The sequence below is a fragment of the Rattus norvegicus genome, chromosome 7, assembly GCF_021556685.1.
Source record: "Rattus norvegicus strain SHRSP/BbbUtx chromosome 7, alternate assembly SHRSP_T2T, whole genome shotgun sequence".
In the NCBI taxonomy this organism is placed as follows: Eukaryota; Metazoa; Chordata; class Mammalia; order Rodentia; family Muridae; genus Rattus; species Rattus norvegicus.
Window position 1 is genome coordinate 22,225,372 of NC_141540.1, and position 26,523 is coordinate 22,251,894.

The window sequence follows — 26,523 nt, forward strand, 5'->3', positions numbered from 1 at the left end:
CATCTGATACTTTCAGCTGCTTGCTAGGCACCTGTGTGCAAGCACAGGATATAGCATCAGTAAACTTGCCAGGACCCAATGCCTCCCCTTTAGCTAGATCCCAATTAAACAGTTTCTCTCTTCTCCAATTTTGTATCTGCAGTTCCTTCAGACAGGAACAATTCTGGGTCATACCTTTTGACTGTAGGATATCAAACCCATCCCTCCATTTGATGTCCTGTCCCACCACTGGAGATGGACTCTATAAGTTCCCTCACCCTACTGTAGAACAAGTCATCCAAGGTCGCTCCATTTGAGTCCTAAGTGTCTCTCACATCCAGGTCTCTGGTACCTTCTTTTTTTTTCTTTTCCTCCATCTTTATTAACTTGGGTATTTCTTATTTACATTTCAATTGTTATTCCTTTTCCCGGTTTCCTGGCCAACATTCCCCTAGCCCCTCCCCCTTCCCTTCTTTATGGGTGTTGCCCTCCCCATCCTCCCCCCATTACCGCCCTCCCCCGAACAATCATGTTCACTGGGGTTTCAGTCTTGACAGGACCATGGGCTTCCCCTCTACTGGTGTTCTTACTAGGCTATTCATTGCTACCCATGCAGTTGGAGACCAGGGTCAGTCCAAGTATAGTCTTTCGGTAGTGGCTTAGTCCCTGGAAGCCCTGGTTGATTGACATTGTTATTCATATGGGGTCTCCAGTCCCTTCAAGCTCTTTCAGCCCTTTTTCTTATTCCTTCAACGGGGGTCCCATTCTCAGTTCAGTGGTTTGCTGCTGGCATTCGCCTATGTATTTGCCGTATTCTGGCTGTGTCTCTCAGGAGAGATCTACATCCTCATAAAATGCATATATTTGTAGAGCAAAAGACACTGTCAATAGGTCAAAAGAGCAAACAACAGATTTGGGAAAGATCTTTACCTACCCTCCATCCTACAGAGGACTAATATCCAAAACATACAAAGAACTCAAGAAGTTAGAGCTCAGAGAACCAAATTACTCTATTAAAAATGGGGTACTGACCTAAAAAAAGAATTGTCAACTGAAGAATACTAAATGGCTGGGAAGCCCCTAAGGATATGTTCAACAATCTTCATTATCAGGAAAATGAAAATCAAAACAACCCTGGGATTCTTCCTCAAACCAGTCAGAATGGCTAAGATAAAAACTCAGGTGCCAGCAGTTTTGGAAAAGATAGGGAGAACAAGGAACAGTCCTCCATTGTTGTTGGGATTGCAAATGGTTTAAACAGTATGGAAATTAGTCTGGTGGTTACTCAGAAAATTGGACATAGTACTACTTGAGGACCCAGCTATACCACTCCTAGGTATGTACCCCAAAAATGCTCATATAATATATAGCATATAACAAGGACACATGCTCCACTATGTTTATAGTAGCCTTATTTATAATAGCCAGAAGATGGAAAGAACCCAGATTTTCTTTAAAAGAAGAATGAATACAGAAATTGTGGTATATTTTCACAATGGAGTACTGTACAGCTATTGAAACCAATGATTTATGCAAACGGACAGAGCTAGAAAATATTATCCTGAATGACATAACACAGTCACAAAAGAACACACATTGTATGCACTCACTGATAAGTGGATATAAGCCCTAGAGCTCAGAATACCCAATATGCAATTCACAGTCCATATTAAGCTCAAGAAGAAGAAAGACAAAAACGTGGATGCTTTAGTCCTTCCTAGAAGGGGGAACAAAAGTACTTACAGGAGGAAAAATACAGACAAAGTGTGGAGCAGAGACTTCCCCAACTGTGGCATTCGTTCCATATACAGACACCAAACCTGAACAATATTGTGGATGCCAAGAAATGAATAGACAGAAGCCAAGATATTTTATATTATCTGTTACTATTGTGAAAACTATTAATTCCCTAATTTCTTTCTCAGCCTTTTTTTCTTTGAATAGAGGAATGCTATTGACTTGCTTGAATTAATTTTATATTCAGGCACTTTTCTGATGGTGTTATTCAGCTATAGAACTTTCTGATAGAATTGATAGGATCATATAGGTATACTATAATATCATCTGCAAATAGAGATACCGTGACTTCCTTCCTCCCAATTTATAACCCTTTGATATCTTTTTGTTGTCTAAATGCTCTGGCTAGAACTTTGAGTACTACAATGAATGGGTAGGGGTAGAGTGGGCAGCCTTGTCTTGTTTCTGATTGTAAATGATTTTCTTTTACTTTCTTTCCATTATATTTGGTCAACTATTGATTTCCTGTATATTGCTTTTATTATATTTTCATTGGTTGTTTTCTTTATTTACATCTCATATGTTATCCTTTTAATTGGTTTCCCCTTCAAGAACCCCCATCCCAACCTCCCTCCCCCTGCTTGTATGAGAGGGATAGCCCAATCACCCACCTTGCCCTGACATTCTCCTACATTGTCAATCAAGCATTCAACAGACCAAGGGCCTCTCTTCCTACTGATGACCAACAGAGTCATCCTCTGCTACATATGCTGCTGGCATCATAGGTCACTCCATTTGTAATCTTTTGTTGGTGATTTAGTCCCTAGGAACTCTGGGGTGTCTGCTTGGATTATGTTGTTTTTCCTATGGGGTTGCAAACCCTATCAACTCCTTCAGACCTGCATCTAAATCCTCCATTGTGGACCGTGTTCTCAAGACAATGTTTGGCTCTCAGCATCTGCATCTCTTTTTGTTAGGCCCTGGAGAGAGCCTCTCAGGTGACAGCTATGTAAGGCTCCTGTCAGCACACACTTCTTGGCATCTGCAACAGTGTTTAAGTTTGCTGACTGTATATAGGATGGATCCACAGGTGGGGTGGTCTCTGGATAGCCTTTCCTTCTCGCTTTGCTCCAAATTGTGTCTCCAGATTTTCTCCTGAGTGTATTTTCTTACCCCTTCTAAGAAGAGCTGAAATATCCATACTTTGGTCTTCTTTATTCTTGAGCTTCAGTGGTTGTGAATTGTATCATGGGTATTCTTAGTTTTTTAGCTAATATCTGCTTATAATTGAGTGTAAACCATGTGTGTTCTTTTTTGTTTGTTTGTTTGCTTTGTTTTGTTTTTCCATGATTCTGGTACCTCACTCAGGACAATATTTTCTAGTTCCATCCATTTGCCTAAGAATTCCATGAAAGCATTGTTTTTAATAGCTGAGTAGTACCCCACTGGGTAAATGTATAGCCCTTTCTGTATCCATTCCTCTGTTGAAGGACATCTAGGTTCTTTCCAACTTCTGGCTACTATAAATAAGAATACTGGGAACACAAAGGAGCATGTGTCCTTGTTAGAGTTTGCAGCATATTTTGGGTATATGACCAGGAGTGTCATAACTGGATCCTCAGTTAATACTATGCACGATTTTCTGAGGAACTGACAGAGTGATTTCCATAGTGGCTGTAACAGACTGTAATCCCACCAACAATGGAGGAATGTTCCTTTTTCTTCACATCCTCAACAGTATATGCTGGCATCTGAATTTTTGATCTTAACCATTCTGAGGGGTGTGAGGTGGAATGTCAGAATTGTTTTGGTTTGCATTTCCCTGATGACTAAGGTTGTTGAACATTAACTTAGGTGCTCCATGGCCTTTAATATTCCTCAGTTGAGAATTCTTTTTTTTAACTCCATATACCATTTTAACAGTGTTATTTGATTCTCTGGAGTCTAACTTCTGGAGTTCTTTGTATATATTGAATAATAGCCCTCTATTGGATGTAAGATTGATAAAGATCTTTTCCCAATTTGTTGATAGCCATGTTATCCTATTGACAGTGTACTTTGCCTTACAAAAGCTCTGCAATTTTATGAGGTTCAATATGTAAATTCTTGATCTTAGACCATAAGCCGTTGGAGTTCTTTTCAGGAAGATTTCCCCTGTGTCCATGTGTTCAAAACTCTTCCCCACTTTTCTTCTATTAGATCAATGTTTCTGGTTTTATGTGGTTGTCCTTGATCCACTTGGACTTGAGTTTGTACAAGGAGATAAGAATGGACAGGTTTGCATTCTACCACATGCTTACCACCAGCTGAACCAGCAATGTTTGTTGAAAATATTGTCTTTTTTCCATTGGATAGTTCTATATCTTTTGTCAAAGAACAAGTGACCATAGGTGTGTGGGTTCATTTTGGGGTCTTTGATTCAAATCTACTGATCTACCTGCTATCTTCTGTATCCATACCATGCATTTTTTATCATTGTTGAACTACAGCTTGAGGTAAGGGATGGTGATTCTGCCAGATGTTCTTTGACTCTTGAGGAGTGCTTCTGCTATACTTCATTTTTTTGTTATTCTAAATGAACATGCTACTTTCTTTTCCCCACTCTGTGAAAAATTGAGTTGGAATTTTGATGGGGAATGCTTTAAAACTGTAGATTGTTTTCAGCAAGATGGCCATTGTTATTCTATTATTCCTGTCATTACTTGAGCATTGGAGACCTTTCCAACTTCTGAGATCTTCTTTGATTTCTTTCTTCAGAGGCTGGATGTTTTCATCATACAGATTTTTCACCTGCTTGTTTAGACTCACATTAAATTACTTTATATTATTTATGACTATGGTGAAGGGTGTTATTTACCTAATTTCTTTCTCTGACTGTTTAGTCTTTTCGTAGAGCAAGTCTACTGATTTAAATTAATTTTATAGCCAGCTACTGTGCTGAAGTTGTTTATCAGCTGTAGGAGTTCTCTGGTGGAATTTTTGTGGTCAGCTATGTACACTATCGTATCATCTGCAAATAGTGATTTTTGAGTTCTTCCTTTCCAACTTTTTTATCTTTTTGACCTCCTTTTGTTGTCTAATTGTTCTTTCTAGGACTTACATTACTATATTGAATAGGTAGGGAGAAAGTGGACAGCCTTGTCTAATCCCTGAATGCAGTGGGGTTTCTTCAAGTTTCTCTCCACTTAATTTAATGCTGGCTAATGGTTTATTGTATATTACTTTTACTATGTTTAGGAATGGAACTTGAATTCCTCATCATTCCAAGATTTTTTCATGAAGGGATGTTGCATTTTGTCAAATGCTTTCTCAGCATCTAATGAGTTTATATATTGAACCATCCCTGGTTTCTGGGATGAAGCCTACTTGATTATGATGGATGGTTAGATTTATGTGTTCTTGGATTGGTTTGCTAGAATATAATTGAGTAGTTTTACATCAAAATTCATAAGGGATATTGGTCTCTTTATTTGTAATGTCTTTGTGTGGTTTAGGTATAAGCCCAATTGTGGCTTCAAAGAAAAAAAATTGTGTAGTGTTCCTTCTGTTCCTGTTTTGTGGAATAGTTTTAAGCTCTGAGAGAATTATGCAGCAAAACCAACTGGTCCTGGCTTTTTTTGGGGGGGAGGTTTAATAACTGCTTCTATTTCTTTGGGTGTTGTGGAACTGTTTATAAATTTTATCTTATCATGAATTAACTTTAGTACCTGGTATCTGTATATAAAATTGTCCATTTCATCCAGATATGTCTCCTTTTTCATTTCTGATTTTGTTAATTTGAATAGAGTCTCTGTATGCTCTGGTTAGTCTGTGTTCCTGGGTTCGGGTTTTTTGTTTGTTTGTTTTGTTTTGTTTGCTTTTTGGTTTTTTGTTTGCTTGGTTGGTTACTTGATTTTTTTGTATTTTTTATTTTTCTTTATTCTTTGCACAGTTCATTTTGTTTTTGCTTTCTTGATTTTGATTTGAGCCCTGAGTTTGGCTATTTCCTGGCATATACTCCTCTTGGGTGTAGTTAGTTGTTTTTTTTTTTTTTTCTGAAGCATTCAGGTGGGCTGTCAAGCAGCTATTCTATGCTCTTTCCATTTGTTGGAGGAATTCAGAGTTATGAGTTTTCCTCTTTGCCTGGCTTTCATTGTTTTGGCATGTTGTGCCTTCATTGTCATTAAATTCTAAAATGTCTTTAATTTCTTTCTTTCTTCTTCATTAAGCAAGTTATGATTTAGTAGAGAATTGTTCAGCTTCCATATGTATGTGGGCGTTCTCTCATTTTCTTTGTTATTGAAGACTGTCAATCCCCTACAAAGCTTTGAAAACCATGTTTTCTCAACAAACAGCTTATCAAAAAGGAAAGGTTAAGTCAGCTTTAATGACATACAGGTAAAACAAAACACAATGGAAAGGGAAGTGAATATAATTAATCTTAGAGAAAAGCAAAATCTGTCTTTGCTAAGTTTTATTTTTATTGGAGATTGAGATGAGATCAAGTGTTTGATAATATATTAAAAATCATGTCAGCATTAAATGTGCTAGAAAATTAATTCTAAATAGGCAGTAATATAAGAAAATTGCATCATAGACATGTGGTTATACAAGTAGATATTACTTAATAACTTCTCTATGAAAACTTAAGGGAAAATATTGAACACATACAGTATTTTCCTGATACTTAAACAATGAAAAAGATGAACATGCTTTAAAAACAAACCAGTTCGGTCCCCAGCTCCGAAAAAAAGAACCAAAAAAAAAAAAAAACAAACCAGTTGTTGTTTGCATTTTTTATGTAAGGATATATGGATAAACTCTAAACAACTACAGTATTGCAAAGTCCATAGAAAACTTATTTACGGACATGAAAGATAAATCTTAAAAATCTATATTCCAAGTCTATTCAATTATAGTTTCTCTAAAACCCACCTCCTTCATTATAAAGGCAACTGACAAAAAGAATTTTATTTTACTGACTTTTCACCTTCTCTTAGTCTATCAACCAAATATATTTAACAACAAAATTACAATTTTCACAGACCTAATACTTCTATATTCTTCACCAAATAATATGTCTTTGCTACCAGATAAAGTCTGTTTTAAAATTTATAAGGCACGTGTGTAATCAGCATACAATGCCTACAGGAAATAAGTTACATTGTAACACAAGGCTGTCATATGGAATATGTACAATGAATTGTATAAAATGTTGCATAGCGAAAACTTCGCAGAGCCCTGCCCGAAGCTCACTACTCCCTAACCCCGTGGGAGAGAGAGCTCACCACCCAGACAGGTGGGCACTCCTGAGACTGCAGAGCTGGGGAGACCACCAATACTGCCCACCCCTGCCCACATCCCTGGCCCAAGAGGAAACTGTATATGGCCTCTGGGAAATGGTAGATAGGTGCACTGAAGCTGCAGACCCCCTGCGCCCGAGACACCTCTGGAACATAAAGGGACTGGATTAACAGCTCTCTGCACACAAATACCGTGGGAGGGAGAGCTAAACCTTCTGAGAGGCAGACAAGCCTGGGAAACCAGAAGAGACTACACTTGGCCCACATTTCTGACTCACAGAAACACACAGGAACTCTTCAGGCCCACAGGAACAGCCGAAGACCTGTAGAAAAGAAAAACTACATGCCCGAAAGCAGAACACTCTGTTCCCATAACTGGCTGAAAGAAAACAGTAAAACAGGTCTACAGCACTCCTGTCACACAGGCTTATAGGACAGTCTAGCCACTACCAGAAATAGCAGAACAAAGTAACACCAGAGATAATCTGACGGTGAGGGGAAGCGCAGGAACCCAAGCAACAGAAACCAAGACAACATGGCATCATCGAAGCTCAATTCTCCCACCAAAGCAAACACTGAATATCCAAACACACCAGAAAAGCAAGATCTAGATTTAAAATCATATTTGATCATGATGCTGGAGGACTTCAAGAAAGACATGAAGAACTCCCTTAGAGAAACGCAGGAAAACATAAATAAACAAGTAGAAGTCTATAGAGAGGAACCACAAAAATCCCTGAAAGAATTCCAGGAAAACACAATCAAATAGTTGAAGGAATTAAAAATGGAAATAGAAGCAACTGAAGAAAGAACACAGGGAAACAACCCTGGATATAGAAAACAAAAGGAAAAGACAAGGAGCCATAGATACAAGCATCACCATCAGAATACAAGAGATAGAAGAGAAAATCTCAGGAGCAGAAGATTCAATAGAAATCTATGACACAACTGTCAAAGATAATGTAAAATGGAAAAAATTACTGGTCCAAAACATACAGGAAATCCAGGACTCAATGAGAAGATCAAACCTAAGGATAAGAGACTAAAGATTCCCAGGTCAAAGGACCAGTAAATATCTTCAACAAAATCATAAAAGGAAACTTCCCTAACTTAAAGAAAGAGATGCCCATAAACATACAAGAAGCCTACAGAACTCCAAATAGATTGGACAAGAAAAGAAACTCCTCCCATCACGTAATAGTCAAAACACCAAATGCACAAAATAAAGAAAGAATATTAAAAGCAGTAAGGGAAAAAGGTCAAGTAACATATAAAGGCAGACCTATCATAATCACACCAGACTTTTCGCCAGAGACTATGAAAGCCAGAAGATCCTGGACAGATGTCATACAGACCCTAAGAGAACACAAATGCCAGCCCAGGTTACTGTATCCTGCAAAACTATCAATTAACATAGATGGAGAAACCAAGATATTCCATGACAAAACCAAATTTACACAATATCTTTCTACAAATCCAGCACTACAAAGGATAATAAATGGTAAAGCCTAACATGAGGAGTCAAGCTACACCTAGAAAAAGCAAGAAACTAATCGTCTTGGCAACAAAACAAAGAGAAGAAAAGCACACAAACATAACCTCACATCCAAATATGAATATAACAGGAAGCAATAATCACTATTCCTTAATATCTCTCAACACACACACACACACACACACACACACACACACACAAATGCACAACAGAGAGGGAGAGGAGAGGAAAAGGAAGGGGAAGGGGAGAGGGAGACGGAGAGTGAGGGAAAGAGGGAGAGCTCAAATCATAGGCATTGTCTTCAATCCCAAATAATCTGTGGAAGCTCTTCAGGATCAAAGTTCAAGACACCGGAAGTCCTGATCCTACTCTCAGGGAAACTTCCCTTCTAATTGAGTAAATGAACTTGATCAGATAAACAAGGTAATGAAAGATTGTCATGAACTCAGTAGCAAGTAATGATGAGAAAATTTTGAGGGTGGGTCCTCTGACTGGAGAAGACTATCAGAGAAGACTCCTCACAGGAAGTGATAGCTGAGGTATCTAAAGGAAATGGAACAAAATGGTCTTGGACACAACCTCCCATCTACAAAAACTGCAGATTTCAGAAACTTATGACTAAATCCACAGATGACATGTTTGGATTTTGTCTGATGGCTTCTAGAAGGACATTCAGTGCTGTCCACACCCACTGAGGTATAAAAGGTTTGATCACCTTTTCCTGTTCATGGAGCTGCCATAAGGGATCAATTCTAAAGTTTCAGCACATAGGGACAAATGTGCTGAGTGAAACTGTGTCTTTATGCCTTTCCACACTTGGCACACAGAAAGCAACTTTGGATGGTGTCTCCCTGGAACCATGCTCCTAGATTTTTTTAAAAGACATTATTAAATATCACGTGGGCCTGTAATTTACCAGGTTGGCAAGGCTAACAACCTTTCCAGTGCTGGAGTTACAGGCAAGTACCACCACACCTAGCTCTCTTTCACTGTAAATATAGACATTAAAATAGTGTCATGGATATTTTTTCCCTTTTAAGATGGAGTGGGAGCATCCACATGTTGGTCATCATTCTTCTTGAGCTTCCTGTGATCTGTGGGTTGTATCTTGGGTAACTCGACAATTTAGGTTAATATTCACTTATCAATGAGTGCATACCAAGTGTGTTTTTCTCTAATTGGGTTACTTCATTCAGGATGATATTTTCAAGTTCATTTCATTTGCCGATGAATTTAATGAAGTCATTGTTTTTGATAGCTGACTGGTACTCATTGTGTAAATGTACCTTATATTTTGAAACCACTACTCTGTTGAAGGGCATCTGGGTTTTTCAAGCTTCTGGCTATTATTAATAAGGCTGCTATGAACATAGTGGAGCATGTGTCTTTCTTGTTGGGGAATCTTTTGGGTATATGCTCAGGAGAGGTATAGCTGGGTCCTCATGTAGTGGACTGTCCAATTTTCTGAGGAACCTCCAGACTGATTTCCAGAGTGGTTGTACCAGTTTGCAATTCCACCAACAATGGAGGAGTGTTCTTCTTTCTCCCCATCCTCCCCAGCACCTGCTGCCACCTGAGTTTTTTATCTTAGCCATTCTGATTGCTGTGAGGTGGAATCTCAACATTTCCCTAATGACTAAGGATGTTGAACGTTTCTTTAGGTGCTTTTTGACTATTCAATAATCCTCAGCTGAGAATGCTTTGTTTAGCTCTGTATCCAATTTTAATAGGGTTATTTGGCTCTCTAGAGTCTAGCTTCTTGAATTCTTTGTATATTTTGGGTATTAACCCTCTATCAGATGTAGGATTGGTAAAGATCTTTTCCCAATCTCTTGGTAGCCATTTTATCCTGATGACAGTGTCTTTTGCCTTACAGAAGCTTTGCAGTTTTATGAGGTCCCATTTGACAATTCTTGATCTTAGAACATAAGCCATTGGTGTTTTGTTCAGGAAAATTTCCCCACTGTCCATGTGTTCAAGATTCTTCCCCACTTTTTTTTCTATTAGTTTGAGTATATCTGGTTTGATGTAGAGGTCCTTGATCCACTTAGACTTAAGCTTTATACAGGGTGATAAGAATGGGTCAATTTTCATTCTTCTACATGCTGACCTCCAGTTGAAACAGCACCTTTCATTGAAAATGCTATCTTTCTTCCATTGGATGGTTTTAGCTCCTTTGTCAAAAATCAAGTGACCATAAGTGTGAAGGTTCATTTCTGGGTTTTCAATTCTGTTCCACTGATCTATCTGCCTGAGTTTAGACCACTGACTTAAAGAACAGCCATTCTGATCCTGCCCCTGATCCTGCATACAAACACACACACACACACACACACACACACACACACACACACACACACACACACACACACACACAAACTAGATAAGATTGATGAAAAATAAATGCTGAAATGGTGAAATGGACTGGATATAGATCTCTCTGGAGGGACACATCCAGAGCAGAGCATGTCCAATCATGTCCAATATAGAGGTCAATGGTACTAGCAAATCTGAAGTGAGAACAGGACTGCCCTTGGTGGGAATTTGAGGAAGGATTGAAAGAGTTGAAGGAGCTTGCAACCCCATAAAAACAACAATGCCAACCAACCAGAGCTTCCAGGGACTAAACCACTACCTAAAGTCTATACATGGACTGACCCAGGCCTCCAACTGCATATGTAGTAGACAATATCCTTATTGGGACACCAGTGGAAGGAGAATCCCCTGGTCCTGCTAAGGTCGGACCCCCAGTGCAGGGGAATATGTGAGGGCAGTAAGGGGGATGAATTAGGGGAATTCCCATATGGGGAGGGGGAGGGTCTGGGAGCTTATGGACAGGAAACCAGGAAAGGGAATAACATTTGAAATATAAGTAAAGAAAGATATCTAATTAAAAAAAAGATAGTGCTGTGAAGCAGCTTTAGAAGTTTGCTGTTACCTTGCCTTCATATGTTCCCACCTATTTGGCAATAGAAAACAAAAATGGTTCCTCTTGTTGAAAGAGTCTGTAATAAACAATTTGAATACTGTAAACAATGTTGTAGACTGACAGTTTTTGTCATTGCAAGGAGTCTCTGACTCAGTCAGTAACCCTGAATTACATTGTAGGCAGCCATTCTGAGCTCGTTAAGTATTTCTTTCTGCTACAAATATCTGTTCCAAGATCTTCATGGAATATTCTGACTTGTGAATGCCCCAGGTCTGTATTGACTGGCTGGTCTGCAGATATACTAATAGATGAAGGAAAATTTTGCAAATGTTTATACAGTTTTGGAGAACGAGATGACTGAATCCATATATATTTATTCTTTCCACAGCAAATCTTTCATAGTTTTCTTTGATAATGCCAAGAAATAAAATGCTCCCTTTTGTAATAACAAATATTCATTGCTGTTTTTACTTGCCTGCATCAGGAATTTTACTTTTTCTTTCAATTACTATAGATGGTGAAAATGGATTTATTTTAATATGAATTTCTCTGATACTAATGATAACAATGTAATTTTCATGTTTCTCTTGTATTTTCATATTTTTAGGTGTAACTATCTTGGCAACAGTTGTACATTGTTTCTTTATTTGAAGCACATATCTGGAAACATCATTAGTTTGAACATTAAAAATAAGCTACTAGGAATTGTGTGAGTAAACCAGTCAAAATTTCAGCATGACTAGCAAAGAAAAATGGCTAGCAATTGTCCAGGAGTTACGGACAATTGGCAGTTGCTGAATAAATGAGAGTAACTTTTCTTTGTGGATATGGCCATATCCCAACAACAACTAGACTCAGGAGCTGGAAGGATGGATCACTGATTAGGAACCCAAGTTTGATTCCCAGAACCCACACTGAGTGGCTCACAGCTCTCTGTATCTCTAGCTCCAGGGAAATCTCCCAATTCTGATTTTGTTGAATAACTGCACTCACATGTAAGTAACTCACACAGAAACACATGGATATATACATAACTAAAAGTAATAAAAATAAATCTTAAAATAATAATTGGTCAAGACTTGTAATAATCAATTACAAAGAGGACATGAAGTTGAGAGAAAAATGTATTTGAGGTCTCTGTGGAAAGGTAGAGAAAGGTAGTGGGTAAAGATAGGTAAGATCAAAATATATTCGATTACATGTATGAAATTTCAAACAAAAAGATTTTTTATTTTTTTTATTAGATGTATTACTTTACTTACATTTCAAATGTTATTCCCCTTCCAGGTTTCCTGTTCATAAACCCCCATTTTCTCCCCTCCCCCTCCCCCATATGAGTATTCCTCCTATACATCCCCCTTATTGACCCTCCATATTCCTCTGCACAGGGGTCCAACCGTGGCAGAACCAAGGCCTTCCCCTTCCACTGGTGTCCCAAGAAGGCTATTCTCTCCTATATATGCAGTTGGAGCCCTGGGTCCGTCCATGTACAGTCTTTCGGTAGAGGTTTAATCCCTGGAAGTGCTATTTGGTTGGAATTGTTTTTATGGGGTTGCCAGTGCATTCAACTCTTTCAATACTTTCTCTCATTCCCCCCAAGGCAGTCCTATTCTCAGTTGGGTGGTTTGCTGCTAGCATTGACCTCTGTATTGGACATGCTCTGGATTTGTCTCTCCAGGGAAATCTATATCCGGTCCCTTTCAGCATGAATTTTCTAGCTTCATCAATCTTATCTAGTTTTGGTGGATATATATATATATATATATATATATATATATATATATATATCATATATATATATGAATAACATATAAACATATATATATATATATATATATATATATATATATATATATATATATATATATATATATATGCTCTGTACCCCATTTTTACTAGGGTTATTTGGCCCTCTGATCAAGTGAGTATAAATGTGTGGGTTCATTTCTGGGTCTTCAATTCTGTTCCACTGATCCATCTGCCTGTCTCTGTACCAATATCTTACAGTTTTTATGACTATTGCTGGGTAATACTCCTTGAAATTAGGGATGGTGAGTCCCCCAGAAGTACTTTTTTGTTGAGTATAGTTTTCGCTATACTGGATTTTTTCTTATTCCAAATGAATTTGCAAATTGCTCTTTCTATCTCTATAAAGAACTGAGTAGGAATTTTGATGGGGATTGCATTGAATCTGCAGATTGCTTTTGGCAAAATGGCCATTTTTACTATATTAATCCTGCCAAACCATGAGCATGAAAGATCTTTCAATCATCTGAAATCTTCCTCAATTTCTTTCTTCAGAGACTTGAAGTTCTTGTCATACAGCTCTTTCACTTGCTTGGTTAAAGTCACACCAAGATATTTTATATTATTTGGGTCTATTGTGAAAGGTATCACTTCCTTAATTTCTTTCTCAGCCTGTTTATCCTTTGAGTAGAGGTAGCTACTGATTTGTTTGAGCTAATTTTATAACCAGCCACTTTGTTGAAATTGTTTATCATCTTAAGTAGTTCTCTGGTGGAACTTTTGGGTCACTTATGTACATTCTCATATCATCTTCAAATAGTGATATTTTGATTTCTTCCCTTCCTTTTTTTTTATCCCATTGACCTCCTTTCGCTCTCTGATTGCTCTGGCTAGGACTTTTAATATTGTATTGAATAAATAGGGAGAGAGTGGGTAGCCGTCTATTCACTGATTTTGGTGGGATTGCTTCAAGTTTCTTTCCATTTAGTTTGATGTTAGCTACTGGTTTGCTGTATATTGATTTTATTATGTTTATATACGGGCCTTGAATTCTTGATCTTTCCAGAACTTTTATCATGAAGGGTTGTTGAGTTTTGTCAAATGCTTTCTCAGCATCTATTTGGGATAGGGAGATTGCTTGAAAACTAAAACACGTGAAGACCAGAGTTTGTATGCCCAGAATCTATGTAAATGTCAGGCAAGTGTGGAGCTCATTTGTATTCCTAGCATCAGAAAACAGAGACAGGATCTCCAGAGTAAGCTGGCCAACCAGACAAGTCATATCCATGAGCATCTCATTCAACTGAGAAACTCTGCCTCAATGAATACATTGGTGATTACTGCCCCTTTGTACATCTAATGTTTTTTGGGGGTGGGGATGGTGGTGAGTAATTTACCCAATGTACCTCACTGATATCATCTTACCTACCCATAATGCATCTTTAAATCCAGGTTTTTAGTTTTCGTTCATATCAAAAGTTACCACTTCCCAGTAATTCATTTCTGTTACATTTTATTTCGCTATTCTACTTTCATAAATAATCAAATATCAACAAAAAAATTTCCATGGCTCTAATCTCAATCATTATTTCTGAAGAATTCTGCCAGTTACATGTGTGGTTGTATTAGTTACTTATCTATAACTTTGATAATCACCATAACCAAGGCTGTATATGAAAGACGGTTTTGTCTGTGCTTATGGTGCCAGAGTCACAAGATCCATCACATCACAGGAATGTGTCAGGTATGGCAGCTGGCACAGCAAGCTCACATCCTGATCTACAGGTATAAAGCAGAGAGAGCAACCTACAAATGGCATTAGTCTTTAAACTCTGAAATTCCAGCACCAGTGACATTATTCCTCTAGTAAGGCCACACCTTCTAAGCATACTCAAACTGCACCACCAAACAGAGAACAAAATTTTAAATACATGAGCCTATATGGAACTTTCTCCTTCAGACTCCCATGCCAACTCACTCCCTTAACCTAGTATCTGAAGAGCTGAGACAAGATTGCTGAAAGTTAGGCCACCCTAGACTAAAAAATAGTGAGGATGAATGTAAATAAATTAATTTTACTACACAACAAAATTGGAAATTACTCATTTGTAGGTTACTTTTAAATTCTGTTTAAACTGTTTCTTGTCCTTCTTCCCAATAAATTCATCTATAAGCCAAAATAGAAATAACACTGTAAGTAGAGACAGAAAATATTTATGTGAAGCCTCTGACCTTTTCCATTTGTATGTTATCCATAAGCTGTGGATATATAAGAAGTACTGTATCTCTTAAGAATAGCATTTTACGACTATACATGGACTGACCCTGGACTCTGACCTCATAAGTAGCATTGAATATCCTAGTAAGATCACCAGTGTAAGGGGAAGCCCTGGGTCCTGCTAAGACTGGACGCCCAGTGAATGTGATTGTTGGGGGGAGGGCAGCAGCAATGGGGGGGATGGGGAAGGGAACACCCATAAAGAAGGGTAGGGGGAGGGGTTAGGGGGGTGTTGGCCCGGAAACCGGGAAAGGGAATAACACTCGAAATGTAAATAAGAAATACTCAAGTTAATAAAAAAATGAAATAAGAAAAAAAAAGAATAGCACTTTACCAAAGTACTAACATTTTTGCTACATCATAGGTTTGTAGAATAGCATAGAAGGCATTGGATACTACAGAAGAGAAAAAGTGACTATTACAAGTTTATTGGAGTGAACCTTAAACATTACTTGTATGTGGTAAATTTCTTTTTTTTTCTTACAAAGAAAAATGCATAGTTGATTCTAACTTACAATTTAGAAGGTTTAGTCCATTATCATCATGGTTTGAAGCATGGGAGGATGCAGACAGACATGGTGCTGGGTAAACTGCTGAGAGTTCTACATCTTGATCAACAAGTTGCAGGATGAACAGGCTGAGACCCCAAATACCTCAACACTGCAAATTAACATTCTCATTTACACATCTCTACAGAATCCAGAATTATTAAAAATAAAACTATTCATAATCGATTGACAATTTTTCTTATGTCACACAGCATGGAGTACAAGGATCTTTGCTGTATAATGTGCTATATCTGATCACACATCATGATGAAATCAGCTGAGTTTCTTATATCTTTATCATTATGCAGACAGGATATACTTCATTCCAAATTAATAGATCCATCTGAATCTTCCATTATAGAGTTCATTATTTCTTCTTGTAACCATGTTTTGCAGGCAAGACATTGGTTTATAATTTATCAATGGTGAAGAAAAACAACACTGACATTAAATTAATTTATGAGATTCCCGTTTCACATCTAGTTTGTTACATAAGCCATGATGAAGATTGGATAAAATATGCTGAGCATCAACAGTCTTTGTCTTAGATGTTCATATTTAATTTTTTTGCCATCACACTTCATTTTACTACTTGTGCATCCTGAGACACAAAGCAAAGCAGGATGTCTGGGAGTTGAAAAGACCTCAGGCAGCAACGAGCTCTTCGTTACATTGGTCTCAGGAGGTATTTTCAGCAAAATAATTAATTTAATAATGTGAATCAAGACTACTTTAAATTTTGGGGTTGCATATGGAGTTTCAGGGTGAGTGTATATTATACATGATGGCCAGTTCAATGGGTATACCCATTTGTGTAAGGAGGACTCTAGGTGTTGAAGAATAGAAATGTATAGGGGAGAAGCTTAATATGGCTACTAGGTTATATGAACACCTCCAAGGGAGCAAATTTGAGAACACAAGGCTATGTCTGCTGGGAAACACTGGCCTGGGCAGTGGTAGGGACATACTTTACCATGCCAACCTCAGGACAAGATTTGTAGGGTTTGGATAAGCCTATGCCATACTTTATTTCCAGGCTTGTTTCCTGTATATCCAAGGCTACCTCTCCCTACATCTTCCTCTTTTCATTTTGTAAAGGAGGGGTATCTTCATAAGTTGGAGATGGCTTAGTATTGAATGAGGACTTAGTTTTTAGTGACTTTGTAAATATTATTTATTTATTGCTTTTGAACTCGATGAAACAAGTGGCCATGCGAAGGAACGTCCCAATGACCCAAGCAGAACCAAGGAAGGAAAAACGCCAACCTGATAAAGGGTTTGACTATAATGGTGTGGAGGTATTCATGATAGTGGGATCAGCAATCTCCATGAAAACTCTTAAATACCTATATATTTTGTTCTATTAGCCCAGATTCATTAAGATAGAAACAGCATTCTTCCCATAGTACAACACAAGTCATTTACTGCACAGCTGTCAGTAGATTGAGAACTCTCCTGTTTTTTAAGGAAACCACAAGAGTGAGGTTATCTGTTGCTGGAGAAATTTGAAACTGTCCAAAGTGGAGGACATGTCCTGGTCAATCTTGTCCTAGAAGTCATCAGCCACTTGTTATGTCAGTGTCCGGACTGCCCCACTGGCTCCTGTAACTCATGGATTAAGATCTGGCCAGGCTGAATCAGACAAGAAGGGGAATGAAGTCCTCTTCCCTTCTCAGGTCCTGTCCTAGATGCCAGGAAGTTTATTTAAATACATAAATAAACCTGTAGGATAATTATTGCAGGGGTGCAAAACCCTTGGAGGAGGACTTAACATAGGAACTGACAATCCTATTGCATTGAAGACATGTGAAGGTAACACATACAAGCTTGGTGACAGTGCCATTATAGAAATATGTAGGATGGAAACTGAAAGAGGGCACTATGAAACACAGAGGGAATGTATTATAACTTCCATGTGAATAAGGGTTCACAGGGTTTATATAGTGAGATGCTAATGGAATCAGCTGCGAAAAAATGGCCCTGAAAATAGAGGCACAGTGAAAGTCTTAGGGGACTTTGGATGAGTTGTTAGTGAAAGGAGATCATTCATTTCCTTGTCATGGGTGGAAATATGAATGAGAAGAGAGGATAATGGCTTGGTATCGAATTTGACAACAAATCTTGAAAACTATGGAAGCAAATTAATAGCCTAAAGGGTCTATTGATTTTTTGACAGCTGAATAAATAGCACACAGTTGCTTATATTGGGGGTAGTGACAGGACAGCACTCTGAGTTGACATTATGCCACCACAAGAGTAGGGCAGGAATTAAAAATAAGGATCTATAAGAGCATTGTTGGACAATACTTAGTGATTGCCATGACATTTAGGGTGCCAAAAGATCAGCTGTCTCAGAGAAAGGTGCTACCATAGAAGAAGGATTTTATCTCTTCTTTGGAGACTAAAGAGAGACTGTCAAGTTGTGGTGGGGAGGAGAATCCATGTTTGGAGACAAAAAATTACCAAAAAGTATTCAAAGGTGGCAATATTTAGGGAAAGAGTAGGTTTAAAAGTGTGTAGTAAGGTAAGATAAATTTTTATTCCCATCAATGTCATGGGCAGACAAAACTCTATTTTGTGAGCATCTATTTCCAATCCCAAATGGATTAGGATTATATTATTTGATACTTAAGTTGTGAGGCAGATTTCTAGGAGTTTCCTCACATAAATTTCTTAACTTTGTAATGGTAGAAGTGGAGACTTTTGTCTCAATAGTGTCATAATGCTGTGGCAATAGCTTCTTGGTGAATAGTGAGAATATGTACTCATATTGTGATGTCAGTCCAGAGACTTAATGGGGAAATAGCGTGGTGAGAACACAAAATGTTGGCAATCCCATGGGTGGAGAGGAATAAAGGAAAAAAGTCTTTAATATCTATTCATAAGGGGTTGGGGACTTAGCTCAGTGGTAGAGCGCTTACCTAGAAAGCACAAGGCCCTGGGTTTGGTCCCCAGCTCTGAAAAAAAAGAAAAAAGAAAAAAATATCTATTCATAAGCATGTGATATTGGCAGGAATGATAAAGAGGAGGACAACATTGGGAGGGGCGGCTCAAACATGCATGGTTTTAATTAATTGCCCTTAAATCTTGCAACAATTTCTGTTTTCCTGACCTCCTTTCTTATACCAAACAAAAGGGTATTGCATTAACTGTAGGAAGGGCACAGGTTTTGAAATTGTGGTTGGTTTTTGACTAACTGTATGAATGCTTCATTTCTCCCTTGACAGATGCTACTGGTTAACCCAAATAGACTTATCTAAGAGTCAGTAAATGCAGGAAATGTAATATACAAAAAATTCCTTAGATTTGGGGTAACTCAGGGGAGCTGTTTTATGTATTTATGAGCATAATCATTACTAGAGATATAATCATTTGTCTGATTATAATTTGTTTTGCTGACTCTTAAGAACAATTACTAGTGTCTCCAGGATGTCTTTCGCTATGAGATGAATGATGGTGTTGACAACAAGAGGGCAGATAACGCCCATAGACTGATCTGGGTACTCCAATTTGTAGGTTGGTTTGGTGGTCAAGGTGTTGGAGGAACCATTTTTGTCTAAATGCTGAGGTCTAGGATTTATTTCCCAGTCTTGTGGGACCTCTTGCTATATTAAAATTGTTTTACTTCCTCTAGTGTCAATGAGGTGTTTGAATTCCTTCTCATCCATTTTCATGCTTATCTTTGGACGGTTACCTTTTGTAATGCTGGAAACTCACAAAGTCTCTATTGAAACAGTTTTTCCTTACTACGAAATCACAGTAGTGCCTGTTTTAAATTTAAACACTCCAGTCACTTTCCATCCTTGTCATAATTTATAATGTAAGTAGCAATATCTCCTCTACTGGGAGCCTCTACCGAATCGGTGACACAATGTCTTGAGGGTACTGGCATTTCTTATGGTAGGGAACCTTTAGGAGACTCACATGTGCACTGTATCTTTTTTGTACATTTATAGCATGGCCTTTCTGGGGTTTTTTTATGTGTGCATTGAAGGCCTGTGTAATAGCAGAAGCCTGAGGGGATGGCTCTCAATATTCCACTTGGCCAAATTCCATCACTGGTAATGTTTACCTTTGAAGACTTGGTGGGCAATCATGCACTCAGAAGTCATAACCTATGAAATGATATTTATAAGACAGGAGACCTTGCAGGGGTATAAATTTTCTTTCAAGCTCAATTTAGTTTTAAGTGTAAAACTCTCTCTGACTAACTGTATGAATGCGTCATTTCTCCCTTGACAGGTGCTACTGATTAACCCAAATAGGCTTATTGAGGAGTTAGTAAGAGCAGGAAATTTAATATACAAAAAAATTCCTTAGATTTGGGGTAACTCAAGGGAGAGTCTGAGTTTTATATCATCAGCCTAGACTTTATCAAAATCTCCTTTGGTTAAATCTAATCATAATCATCTTTGTAGGAATCCACAGATTTTTGCTTACTGTTGAAACAACACATTCTTTTTTCCAATACAACATGTGTCCTGCCTTTCATTCTGAAGCTAACATAATTTTCAAATAAGTAGAATGATATAATCCAGCAATTAATTTCTGTAACCAATCTTATATTCTGGATAGTTAATATTTAACAATATTAATTTTATTTCTATTTTACCAGTAATTTGTAATATCCAGCAAGTCAAAAATCATTGTATTTAACAAACATTGTTAAGGTATCTATATCTGAATCAGGTAGTAATAAATCATCCATATAAAATTACTATTTATGGAACTTTAAACTTCATTGACTAAGTGCTTTATGCTTTTATTGTGTTTTGTTTTGTACTAGAAGTTTAGCTTTACTTAATTTGTTCTCCTCTAAAGGGACTATTGTTATTTCCAATTTAGGCAAGCTATACAAATTCATTCTGCAGGAGCAAAAATCCTATCATTCTTGAAATTCAGATATTTCTGCTTTGTGCTGTCAGACTCTTAGCAGAAAGTAACAGGTATTTAACAGCCATAGAACTATAGGTTCAATCTGTCATCAGTTTCATTTGTTTTTCCATTTTATTATTGTGAAAAGCATTTTTAAGAGCTGCAGTGTCAACTATAAGGCAGTCCTCAATCATTATCAGACTCAACTGATGGAGGGAATCAAGACCCTCTATGAACCATAATTTAAAGGAGTTTATACGTTGAGAGATGGTCACTATTATAATAAGAATGGAAAAGGGGTTTCCATTTCTGTGTTTCTCAGTGGCAGGCCTGTTAAGTAATCTGAGTAGATATGCTGAGATAAGAATCATTGCTATCATTGAGGGGATTGCCACAGGGACATTTTTCCAAAAGGAAGTAACCTATCTTTGGGTAAGTTGCATGCCACAAGTTTGAGTAACACTCATACTCACCTAATCTGGCATTCTTTTTGAAGAGATAAAGAACTTCTCATGATAAAGCAGGTTTGGCATGTCCAAGACCTAAGGGGGAGCTTTCACATGGGGAAGATTGGTTCCATGGAGAATCACCAGAGTACTAAAAACAAGGCTGCCCAAAAATTTCAGAGATTTGGTTGACAACCTAAGAATGTTTAAAGGGTTGTGGAAAGAAACAGTTTTTTTTTTCTTAAGAGAAAACAAATTATATGGGGTTATGGTCTGATTTCTAAGCAGGTGGAAGATTCTGGGCAGTGGTTTTGAGACCTCTAGCAATGCCAAGCAGTGGCCTGGGACAGAAGCTATGTATCAGTTAGCCCTTTCACAATACCCATTCCCTTTCGATAGCATAAAATGAAAAGGAAAGAAGAAACAAATAGAGAGCCAGCCCAGCCCTAGTCAGAAAGAGTCAATATTTGGAGGAAAAATTGATATCTCCTGAAGGGGGCTTGGTCACATTTTCCGGAATATTGTGATTGTCTCCATGCCACATGTTGTGTTACCAACATTCATTCGGGCTTTGTTTTCCTGCTGTTAAGGATGTGATTGACCCTCAATCACAACCAGTGGATCCCAAGAGAAAAAGCATTGTAGGTTGGTGAGAGACACGAGTAGAGTTGCCTGGGAGGCAGCATCAGTGAGAAACCTTGTTTAATGGAAAGAACAAAGGATATTTAAGAGTTCTGGTGGTAGAGAGGGGCTTTCAGGGTGAGTGTGAAGTTTAACCTGCTTACCCAGGTACATGACCTTCTCCAAAGGAACAAACATGGGGTCACAGAGATTTATATACTGGAAAACTCAGACCAAGGGCAGATGGGATTGATACTAGTCTTGCTGATATCAAGACACAATTTCCAGAGGTTGGAAGTGCCTCAACAACACTCTTGCTCTAGACCTATTTCCCATGCCATGATAACTCACTTTCTGGGTACCCCTCCACAAGCTTCCCATCCCACATCTGCCTTCCCCTGCTACCCTTTGCCTTTATGAGAATACTCAGTCAGCCTACCACTCTAACATCCACCTATACTGGAGTATCAAGTTTCTCCAGGACCAGGGTCCTCCCCTCCCATTGCTGTTAGGCAGGACCATCCTCCACTCTATATGTAGTGGGATCCATGGATCCCTCCAGGTACATTCCTTCATTGGTGGTCTAGACTCTGGGTGAACTTGATGGTCAAGCCAACCTATGTTGTTCTTCTAATGAGGTTGAAATCCCCCTACTCTCACCCAGTCCTTCAAGCTGCCCCACCATGTTCCCTAAGCTCCATTTGATGGTTGGCTCCAAGCATCCGCATCTGCATTGGTCAGTTGCTAGCTGGAATTCCTCAGAACCCGCCACACTAGGTTCTGGTCAGTAAGCTCCTCTTTGTCGTGGCAACATGTTGGGTCCAGTGCCTGTAAACATGATGGATACCAAAGTGGGGCAGTAACTTGTTGGCCTTTCTTCAGTCTTTGTTCCATTTTTTTTATCCCCAATGTTCCTTTTGACAAGAACATTTCTGGGATACATTTTGAGATGAATGGGTGTCCTGACCCATTCACTGGGTGCCATGTCTATCTTCAAGAGGAGTTATCTACAGGATCCATCTCATCCTTATCTGCACATTTGATTAAAGTTATTCCCATTGGGTCCTGGGATGCTCACTTTTCCCTGGTATCTGGGATCCTCATATTTTGTTAGATTTCCTGACCCTCTGTACCTCACTTACAGTTCCTCCAGATCCTAATGCTGCAGCCCTTATCCCTTCACTTCTTTCCACTCCCTTCACCCCTTTCCCTTCACATTTCAAAATCATATGTTTCCCTCCTCAATGCAGGACTGATGCATCTACACCCTGGTCTTCTCCATATGTTCTGTGGGTTACTTGTGGATATTGTGGGATTATGGGCTAATGTCCACTTATTATTGAGTATATATCATATGTGTTCTTTTGTGTCTGGGTTACCTCACTCATGATGATATTTTCTGGTTCCATCCATTTGCCTGCCAATTTCATGAAGTTATTTTCTTTTTTAATCATTGTTTAGTACTTTGCTGTGTATATGACCACAGTTTACATATACATTCTTTTGTTGAGTGATATCTGTGTGGTTTCCACCTTCTGGTTATTACAAATAAGGATTCTCTGAACATAGTGGAGCATGAATCTTAGTTATATGTTGGAGCATACCTTGAATATATGTCCAAGAATGGTATAGCTGGGTCCCCAGGTAGAATTATTTCCAATTTTCTCAGGAAGTGCCAGCCTGATTTCCAGCTTGCAGTCCTACAAGCAAGGGAGTAGTGTTTCTCTTTCTCCACATTCTGGCCAACATCTGCTGTCACCTGCATTTTTGTTCTTAGCCATTGTGACTGGTGTGAGGTGGCCTCTTAAGGTCTTTTTGATTTGTATTTCCCTGATGATTAAGGATATTGAATGCTGGCAAGGATGTGGAGAAAGAGGAACACTCCTCCATTGTTGGTGGGATTGCAGACTGGTACAACCATTCTGGAAATCAGTCTGGAGGTTCCTCAGAAAATTGGACATTGAACTACCTGAGAACCCAGCTATACCTCTCTTGGGCATATACCCAAAAGATACCCCAACATATAAAAAAGACACGTGCTCCACTATGTTCATAGCAGCCTTATTTATAATAGCCAGAAGCTGGAAAGAACCCAGATGCCCTTCAAGAGAGGAATGGATACAGAAAATGTGGTACATCTACAAAATGGAATATTACTCAGCTATCAAAACCAATGACTTTATGAAATTCATAGACAAATTGATGGAACTGGAAAATATCATCCTGAGTGAGGTAACTCAATCACAGAAAAACACACATGGTATGCACTCATTGATAAGTGGAGATTAGCCCAAATGCTTGAATTGCCCTAGATGCACAGAACACACGAAACTCAAGACAGGTGATCAAAATGCAAATGCTTCACTCCTTCTTTAAAAGGGGAACAAGAATACCCTTGGCAGGGTATAGGGAGGCAAAGATTAAAACAGAGGCAGAAGGAACACCCATTCAGAGCCTGCCCCACATGTGGCCCATGCATATACAGCCATCCAATTAGACAAGATGGATGAAGCAAAGAAGTGCAGGCCGACAGGAGGCGGATGTAGATCTCTCCTGAGAGACACAGGACCCCCGTTGAAGGAATCAGAGAAAGAACTGGAAGAGCTTGAAGGGGCTCGAGACCCCATATGTACAACAATGCCAACCAACCAGAGCTTCCACGGACTGAGCCACTACCTAAAGACTATACATGGACTGACCCTGCGACTCTGACCTCATAGGTAGCAATGAATATCCTAGTAAGCGCACCAGTGGAAGGGGAAGCCCTTGGTCCTTGTAAGACTGAACCACCAGTGAATGTGATTGTTTTGAGGGGAGGGCGGTAATGGGGGGAGGATGGGGAGGGGAACAGCCATATAGAAGGGGAGGGGGAGGGGTTAGGGGGATTGTATTCTACATGATGACCTCCAGTTGAACCAGCACCATTTGTTGAAAATTATATTTTTTCCATTGGATGGGTTTAGCTTCTTTTTCAAACATCAAGTGACCATAAGTATGTGGGTTCATTTCTGGGTCTTCATTTCTATTCTATTTATCTACCTGCCTGTTTCTCTACCAATAATATCTAGGGTTTTTTATCATTATTGCTCTGTAATACAGCTAGATATCAGGGGTGGTTATTCTGAAAATAGTTTCAGTACCATAGTTTTTTAATATTCCAAACGAATTTGCAAATTGCTCTTTCTACCTCTATGAAAATTTGAGTTTGAATTTTGATGGGGATTGCATTTAATCTGCAGATTGCTTTGACAAAATGGCCATTTTTTTTTACTTTATTAATCCTACCAATCCATGAGTATGGGTGATCTTAACACTTTGTGTGATCTTTAATTTCTTTCTTCAGAGACTTGTCGTTCTGGTCATACAGATGTTTCACTTGCTTGGTTAGAGTCACACTGAGATATTTTATGTTATTTGTGACTATTGTTATGGGTGTCATCTCCCTAACTTCTTTCTAAGCCTATTTAACTTTTGAGTAGAGGGAAGGTTACTGAGTTGTTTGAATTAATTTTATATGCATCCACTTTGCTGAAGCTGATTATCAGGTTTAGTAGTTGTCTGGTGGAACTTTTGCAGTCACCTAAATATACTATTATATCATCTGTTGTGGCCTGTTTTATGACCAATTATATGGTCAATTTTGAAGAAGGAACCATGAGGTACTGAGGAGAAGGCATATTCTTTTGTTTTAGGATGAAATGTTCTATAGATATCTTTTTTTTTTTTGGTTCTTTTTTTCGGAGCTGGGGACCGAACCCCGGGCCTTGTGCTTCCTAGGTAAGCGCTCTACCACTGAGCTAAATCCCCAGCCCCTATAGATATCTTTTAAGTCCATTTGGTTCATAACTTTTTCTGTTAATTTCTCTATGTCTCTCTGTTTAGTTTCTGTTTCCCTGATCTGTCCATTGATGAGAGCAAGGTGTTAAAATTTCCTACTATCATTGTGTGAAATGTGATGTGTGCTTTGAGATTTTGTAAGGTTTCATTTATGAATGTAGGTACCCTTGCATTTGGAGCATATACGTTCAGGATTGAGAATTCATCTTGGTGAATTTTTCCTTTGATGAATATGATGTGTCCTTCCTTATCTTTTTTGATAAATTTTAGTTGAAAGTCAATTTTATTCAATATTAGAATTATTACTTATTACTAGGGGCTATTTCCATAGAAAATTGTTTTCCAGTCTTTTACTCTGAGGTAGTGTTTGTCTTTGTTACTGAGGTGTTTTTCCTATGTGATTTTTACCATATAAGCTTGTATCTTGTCCAATGCACCTACAAATATCCTTTTTGCCTGTGTTCAAAACAAATCTTTACATGTAAGTATAAAGCCTCTGAACAATGCAACTGCAAAAACGTTAAAATTCCTGTTCATACTATATTTTCTTATATAATATTTCTCTGTACTAATAAACTCATTTAAGTTATATTGAATGTTTCCATATATATGTGGGTATGCATGTGTATGTACAGTATTTAAAATTTTACATTATATGTTTTTCCTTTGTTATTTTCAACTCTATTTTTTTCTCCTAAACTATAAAATCAAATGTGGATTCATAATGACAGTGCTATTAAATTTGTCTCA